Source organism: Cheilinus undulatus, linkage group 24 (assembly GCF_018320785.1).
Source record: "Cheilinus undulatus linkage group 24, ASM1832078v1, whole genome shotgun sequence".
NCBI classification, from domain to species: domain Eukaryota; kingdom Metazoa; phylum Chordata; class Actinopteri; order Labriformes; family Labridae; genus Cheilinus; species Cheilinus undulatus.
In genome coordinates, this window is record NC_054888.1 from 9,693,345 (window position 1) to 9,700,558 (window position 7,214).

The following is a 7,214-nucleotide window of genomic DNA, read 5'->3' on the forward strand; positions in this document are numbered from 1 at the left end:
TACTTGATTCTTGGTTTGACTGCAAACATAATTTCTTCACATTTATGTTGCACCAAATGTCTTAAGAATAATTTTTTAAAGACTAAGATGGTCATCCCCACTGCTCTCCCATCTGGTAGGGATCACTGGTCAGGCTTTGCAGCAGAGGGCGCTGTTGCTCTTCCATTCCTCCATCACAGTGACAATGAAAGCAGCAGAACCAGAGCAATGTCCATGTGACTGCAGTCAACAGTTTCCTGTGTGATCCTGATCCAGCGGGCAGCACCCTGCATGTCATTTTCATCGTCTTCGTCTCATAAAGCTGCAACACAGATGAAGATAGAGCTGAATACAATGCTCAGTGAAAAGCCCGCTGATTGAAAGGCAACCTGGCAACACGGCCGGGCTCTGATTCATTAAGATTAAAGAGAGGGCGCAGATCTGGGATCAGTTCCTGTTTCCCTCCACCGCCTCCTTCATTAAGATCTGAAAACGACAAAAAGAATCAGATATGAGCCCCCGCAGGCGGAGAGTCCGGCCAGTCTGGGTTTACCAACAAGAATTATTCACAGTATTTAGGACAGCTTCGTCCATCAGGATGTTTCTGCCAAGGGTTTTTATGCCTCGATGCTGGCAATGGCCAGGGGACGTGGGTGTTATGTTTTCTGGCTGTTGGGTCAGTTTGTGAGTGTTATATCTCGCAAACAAAAAAAAGATTTTCTTTAGACTTTGCACCAGTGCCCACACTGAATGAAAGACAAAGTGGTTAGATTTTGGAGGTCAGAGATCAAGACAAAAAAAAGGCCAAAACAGAAGAGCATGAAGGGTCATAATGGCCACCAGAATACAAACTTTGTTATCTTTAAAGACTTATACCAATACAAACCAAATGGTGGTTTGGTAGTGGTATGGCTTTAAAAGTGATAGTGTAGTGGTGATTTAGAAGGGATATGACTTTATTATGGATGGTATTGTAGTGGTATGGCTTATTTAGAGGTGATGGTTAAGAGGGGGTATGGCTTTGTTAGTGACGGTGTAATAGTGGTATGGCTTTATAAGTGGTGGTGTAGTGGTGTTATAGCAGTGGTATGGCTATAGCAGTGACATATGATAGTGATATGGCTTTATAAGTGGCGATATGGAGGTGGTATAGTACTGGCAAAGCTTTAATAGTGGTGATATAGTAGTGGCATAGTAGTGTAATGGATTTTTTTGATTGTATAGTAGTGGTTTTGTTTTATTAGTGGTGGAATAGTAGGGGTGTGCCTTCATCGGTAGTTGTATGGTAGTGGTATAATAGTGGTAATAGTTTTATGAGTGGTGGTGTAGAGGTGGTAAAGTAGTAATATGGCTTAATAAGTGGCAGTATAGAGGTGGTGAAGTAGTAATATGGCTTTATTAATGGCGGTTAAGAGGTGGTAAAGTAGTAATATGGCTTTATTAGTGACGGTATAGAGGTGGTAAATCAGTGATGTGACTTAATTAGTGGGGTTATAGAGGTGGCAAAATTAGTGATATGGCTTTATGAGTGGCGGTATAGAGGTGGTAAAGTAGGGATATGGCTTTATTAGTGGCGGTATAGAGGTGGTGAAGTAGTGATATGGCTTTTTTAGTGGCGGTTGAGAGGTTGTAAAGTAGTGATATGGCTTTATTGATTGCAGTATAGAGGTGGTTAAGTAGTGATATGGCTTAATAAGTGGCGGTATAGAAGTGCTAAATCAATGATATGACTTAATTAGTGGGGATATAGAGGTGGTAAATTAGTGATATGGCTTTATTTAGGGGTTTAGAGGTGGTACAGTGGTGGTAAAGCTTTAATAGTGGTGATGTAGTGGTAGTACAGTAGTGGTTTTGTTTTATTAGTGGCGGTATAGTAGTGGTTTTGTTTTCTTCAGATAGATTCTTGAGAAAAATGCCCTTAAAGTAAACTCAGTCTATTGTTTAACATTGATAATACCCAGCAGAGCCTCTCTCTCAGGCTGTACGAATCCCTGGCATCAGTCTGTGTTATAATTATCAGGCCGTGTGCAGTCAGATCCAGCGCTCTTGTTGTGTGTGATTTAGCATAAATACGACCTGTCAGCCAGGAAAAGTCATTCATGTCAGACTCGTCTCTGTAATTACAAGCAGGAAGTGACAAAGTGTGTCAACATGGGCTGCAAACGCTAATCAACCAATTAATACACCAAGGTGGCAGCGGCAGATAATCAGAGGCTGAATTACTAGTTATATATAATCACAATGAGAGACTTTGAGATGTAAGCTGGAGCAAATACACTGACACGTCTGTGTGGATGAAGAGGGTACATGGCTTTAAAGAGGGGAAGAGTTTAAAATATATTGTTAAGCAATGGGATGATAATTAAGAACAAATTATAACCTTTTCACGAAGACGGAGGCTGGAGTCACAGAGGCTGCTTTTCGACCAACATTTCTACCTAAAACTCATCCAATATTCAGGATTACTCTCGGTTAAGTACGCATGTGAATTCCTGAATCCTACACCCACTGAAATCTATTGAAAAATTTTGGAGTAAATATAAAAATTTGGTGTTTGTTTCAATAAGATACTCAGACACATCACTCACCGAGAGATTTCAGCGACTTTTACATAACTGGTGTTGACATTATCTAACCCTGTGAAGAATTTACCCACCTCAACCCTGTCTGTTTGCTCAGACAGAGCGAGACTGACACCCAACTGTGCCTTCAAGGAATTCAATTCAATTCAGAAAGGTACTCAGACCAACAGCATTACTGTTGAGTAGTCATCAGAGTCATTAGAGTAAAGAAGATGAACATCGGTGTAGTCTCCAGGTCCATGCCCGTCTGACCCAGCTGTTATTTAAGACATGGAGGAAATGTGATAAGTGCCGGGCCGTCCTGATCACCTCCATATGTCTGGTTTAACCCTCCTCCTCTTCATCATGTGCGGTAGCTGCCACATACGTATTTTGATTCATGCTCAAAGCCGTTCAGCTAATTTGATCAGAGCTCTACCCGGCGGCTTCGGGTCCTAATGACCCACAATTTGTGCGTTTGGGATAATTGGAAATTTCTGAGTAATGACAGTCAGCTGTGGACCGGGTTCAGGCCTCGTTTTAGGGCTCCTGATGTGGCCGAGCAGCTGGGTGGAGCTCGTCCTCGGAGAAACTGGGCCACAAACCCATTCCACAGATTTGACAGATGCAGGACCGTTCCTGCTCGATCCCTTACTTCCAGACCTCGCTGGGATAGAGGCTCATAAAGGAGGATTTCACAGCCGGTGGTTCAGCTACTAACAGCCAGAACATCAATTTGGAGAATCCTATCTAACCCAAGCAGAATAAATTTAACAGAATTTAGCAGCATGTTGGCCCGCAGACACATCACATCTGTCTGAAGACACTAACTCCCAGAGCAGGAGACGATCCAAAGGTCCAAAGTTTACTGCACAGCTGCTGGAAGAGGAGAAGCTCTGGAAAAATCATCTGCTCTACATTTTAAGAGAATTCAGCATTAATATGCAAATGACAAAGGCGGTAATTAAGTGTTATCTTCTGGGTTATGTGTGACAATTATTTCACATTTTCTTTTACCACAAAACGTCCTTTTGAGATATCATAATCGCAAGCAAGGGATGTGCACAAGCCCTGTGGCCTTGACCTAACAAGGACTCTTCTAAGAGCTGGTCAACCGGCCAAACTGAGCAATCAGGGGTGAAGGGTGACCAAGGACCTGATGGTAACTGACTGAGCTCTGGAGATCCTGTGTGGAGATGGGACAAAGTTCCAGAAAGACAACCATCACTGCAGCCCTCCACTGATCTGGGCTTCATGGCAGAGTGGCTAGACGGAAATCTCTTGTCAGAGTAGAACGCATGAAAGTCCACTTGAAGGATTCTCAGACTGTGAGAAACAAGGTCTGATAAAGCCAAGGCTGGTATGTTTGGCATCACTTCTAAATGTTTTGTCTGGAGGAAACCAGGTGTAGTGTGTATTTGAGGCTTATTGGCTGTTAATGTGTTATTAATATGTAGCAGTTGCTATGCCAACAAGTGGCTATGGTATGGGCTAGGGTCAGAAGATTAGGTACGGCTACTGGAGCTGGTGTAAGTAATTAAAAGGCAAAGACAATATTAAGTCTGAAAGCTGATGGTACCATTTATTGCAATGAATAAAGAATAACAGAAGTATTTACAGAACCAAAAAAGAAGAAATAATAATAATAACCCCACAGAGATTTACAAGTACTGCAGTATTTCTGATAACCGGTTGAAAAGTGCACTATGAGCTTTGATTGAGGTCAAGTGAGTAGTTGAAATACAACAATGAATAGAGTCCAAAAGAAAAACAGAAATCCAGGGAAATGCCGGTACGGGCAGTTCCACACAACTGACGCGACAACCCACGAGGGTGAGAGTTCATTGGTTTGCGCAGTAGTCCGTAGAATTATTGTCCATAAGTAAACCAAGATTGTGAGCATGGGTGTAGCAGTCAGCATCAGAGTGGTAGGGGGACAGGCTGTGTCAGCCTCCTACCAGACCCGTAGGATGATGGTTGATGGTTCTACTCTCCCAGCAGTAGCTGTCTCAGCTCGCCGTCAATCCTTATAAGGGTTCACCTGGCCTGTATTAAATAAACAGGACCAATGAATAACCAGAATTAAGGCTAAATATTTGGCTACTCAAGCCTGTAACATTACCACCACTCATCACCTGACCAATACATTCCAAAAGTGAAGTATGGTGGTGGCAGCATCATGATGTGGGGGTGCTTTTCGCAGTATGGACTGGGGGCCTGTTCCAAGCACTCAGGACCTCAGGACAACCCAACCTCAAGGTTGGCATGTTTACATCACTTCTAAATGTTTGGAGGAAACCAGGCACCACTCATCACCCGCCCATTACCATTCCAACCAGGGGCGTAGCATGGGGGGGGGGGGTACTGATTACCCGGGCCCGTAGTAGGGAGGGGCTCTTGAGAAGCCTGCAGACAAAAGTGTTTTTATTTATTTATTTTTATTAGTAGCTGGTGTCATTGTTGAATTAAAAGTGACAAAATGAAACAGTCAACAGACTGAAATTCGTATCAAATGGAGTTAAATACAAATGTTTTAGTCCAGCACTGAGAAATAATGCAAGTAAATTTTGTTTATCTTTAACAGTAAAGATATTGCACATACATGGGGAAATTATGGTTTAACAAACATTAAAAGGCATAGATATTTGTAAAAATGAGGCAACATTTGTTGCTTTTCTAGCTGCTTAAGGGGGCTTGTGTAGTATTCTTTCTGGGGACCCCAAACCCCTAGCTACGCCCCTGATTCCAACAGTGAAGTATGGTGGTGCCAGCATCATGATGTGGGGGTGCTTTTCGCAGTAGGGACTGGGGGACTGTTCTGACCAGTGACCCAGCCAGGGAACCAACCTGAACCCTATCCAACAACTCTGAAAAGACCTGTCCACCAACGGTCCCCATCCAACCGGACTGAGCTTGAAAGGATTTGCGAAGATAAATGGCAGAAAATTCCCAAATCCAGGTGTGCAAAGCTTGCTGATTAAAAATGACTGTAATTGCTGCCAAAGGTTCTTCATCTATCACTGTTGCCCTCAAGTCTTGCATTGTAGAGTTTTAACTGCTGTTGGCTGAAGAAATCAACAGCAACACCAACAAGTTTTTTTACTGTTAAGTCATGCTGACCTTGAATGTGTTAGAATAGGGCCAAGGTTCAACAAACACTGAATATACCGATTTAAAATGTTTCATTTCCTGCTTTAAACTGGAGTATTTCTTGCCCATAATTCTTGCTAAATATCCACACTTAAAACTGACAGTTTTTGTTTTTTGTGTAAAATTCCTTCTGATTGTTGATGCTTACTGGGTAAACTCAGCAGTCAGTGAGATTCACTGTCTCTACAAAACAAAATACCATCAGATCCAATGAATCTTTCATGCCATCTCTTTTCAATTTAGCAGCTTAACTCTCTGAGACGTATCATTACACGATTTACAGCAGGCACAGGCATCCATAAAGACAGCTGTCAGCAACAACCAATGCTTCACACAGAAACACAAGCTCTGGGTTTGATGATTGTTTGAGCTCTCACTGCTCTCACCACTGAGGAATCGAGGCATCTTAAGGAGCGTTTACTTTTGATTTTTCTTCAAACTTCATCTGTTGCACATCCATGAAGGCACCCATGTTCACATGAATTAGCTGTCTTCTCAATCTTATGCTCTCTGATTCAAACATAAAGAGGAGTTCTTCACTAAAGCTTGTCTCATTTTTTTCCCACTTAAAGATGATATGTAGTAGTATAAAACATCTGTAAAGGTTTCCTTACAAGAAATGGAGCACATCTGTAGAAACAAATGTATATGGGCGTCGATTTCTGTGTAGCTTTCATTGTAAGCTTTGGGCCATTGTCTTTCTGGAAAATAAATCTAATAAGCCATAGACTGAGTGAGATTGTCTTGCAGCATTAATTTTACCTCTACCTTTACAAGCCTTCCAGGGCTGGCTGCCAGTCTGGATTTTATTTTATTTTATTTTATTTTATTTTTTGCAACAGTGGCTTTCTCTTTCCCGCTCTCCCATAAAGCTTTGATTGGATGTTCATCCTTGGAATTTTGTTTGTATCCATACCCTAACTTCTACTTCTTAGTAACCTTTCTCCAAGTTACTAGGAGTGTTCTTTTGTCTTCATGGTGTGATGGTAGCCAGGAATACTGATTGACCAGTGATTGGGCCTTCCAGACAACGGTATCTTTACACATGTGTGTATCCATTACCTGTCTGATACTTTTCAATAATCTTTTGTCAGAGTTGCATGGAGTGTTCTTTTGACTTCATGGTGTAATGGTAGCCAGGAATACTGATTACCTGGATCTTCCAGACACAGGTGTCTTTATACCTGTGTCTGCATTACTTGACTTAAACTTTTCAAAAACCTTATCTTTGAGTTGCTTGGAGTGTTCTTTTGTTTTCATGGTGTAATGGCAGCCATGAATACTGATTAACCAGTGACTGGACCTTCCAAACACAGCTGACTTTATACTACAATTACTTGAGACACATTAACTGCACTGGATGTATTTCAATATTTGTAGCTTATTTCCTGTTTTGGGCTGCTGCAGTGTGTTGGCCCTTGTGGGCCACCGTAGCAGCCTCTCTGTACTGTGCTGCATCAAAGGAAGCAAATATGTCTTGATGAGTTTAAGCCCCTTAAATAGTGACCACCTATTCAGTTTCCT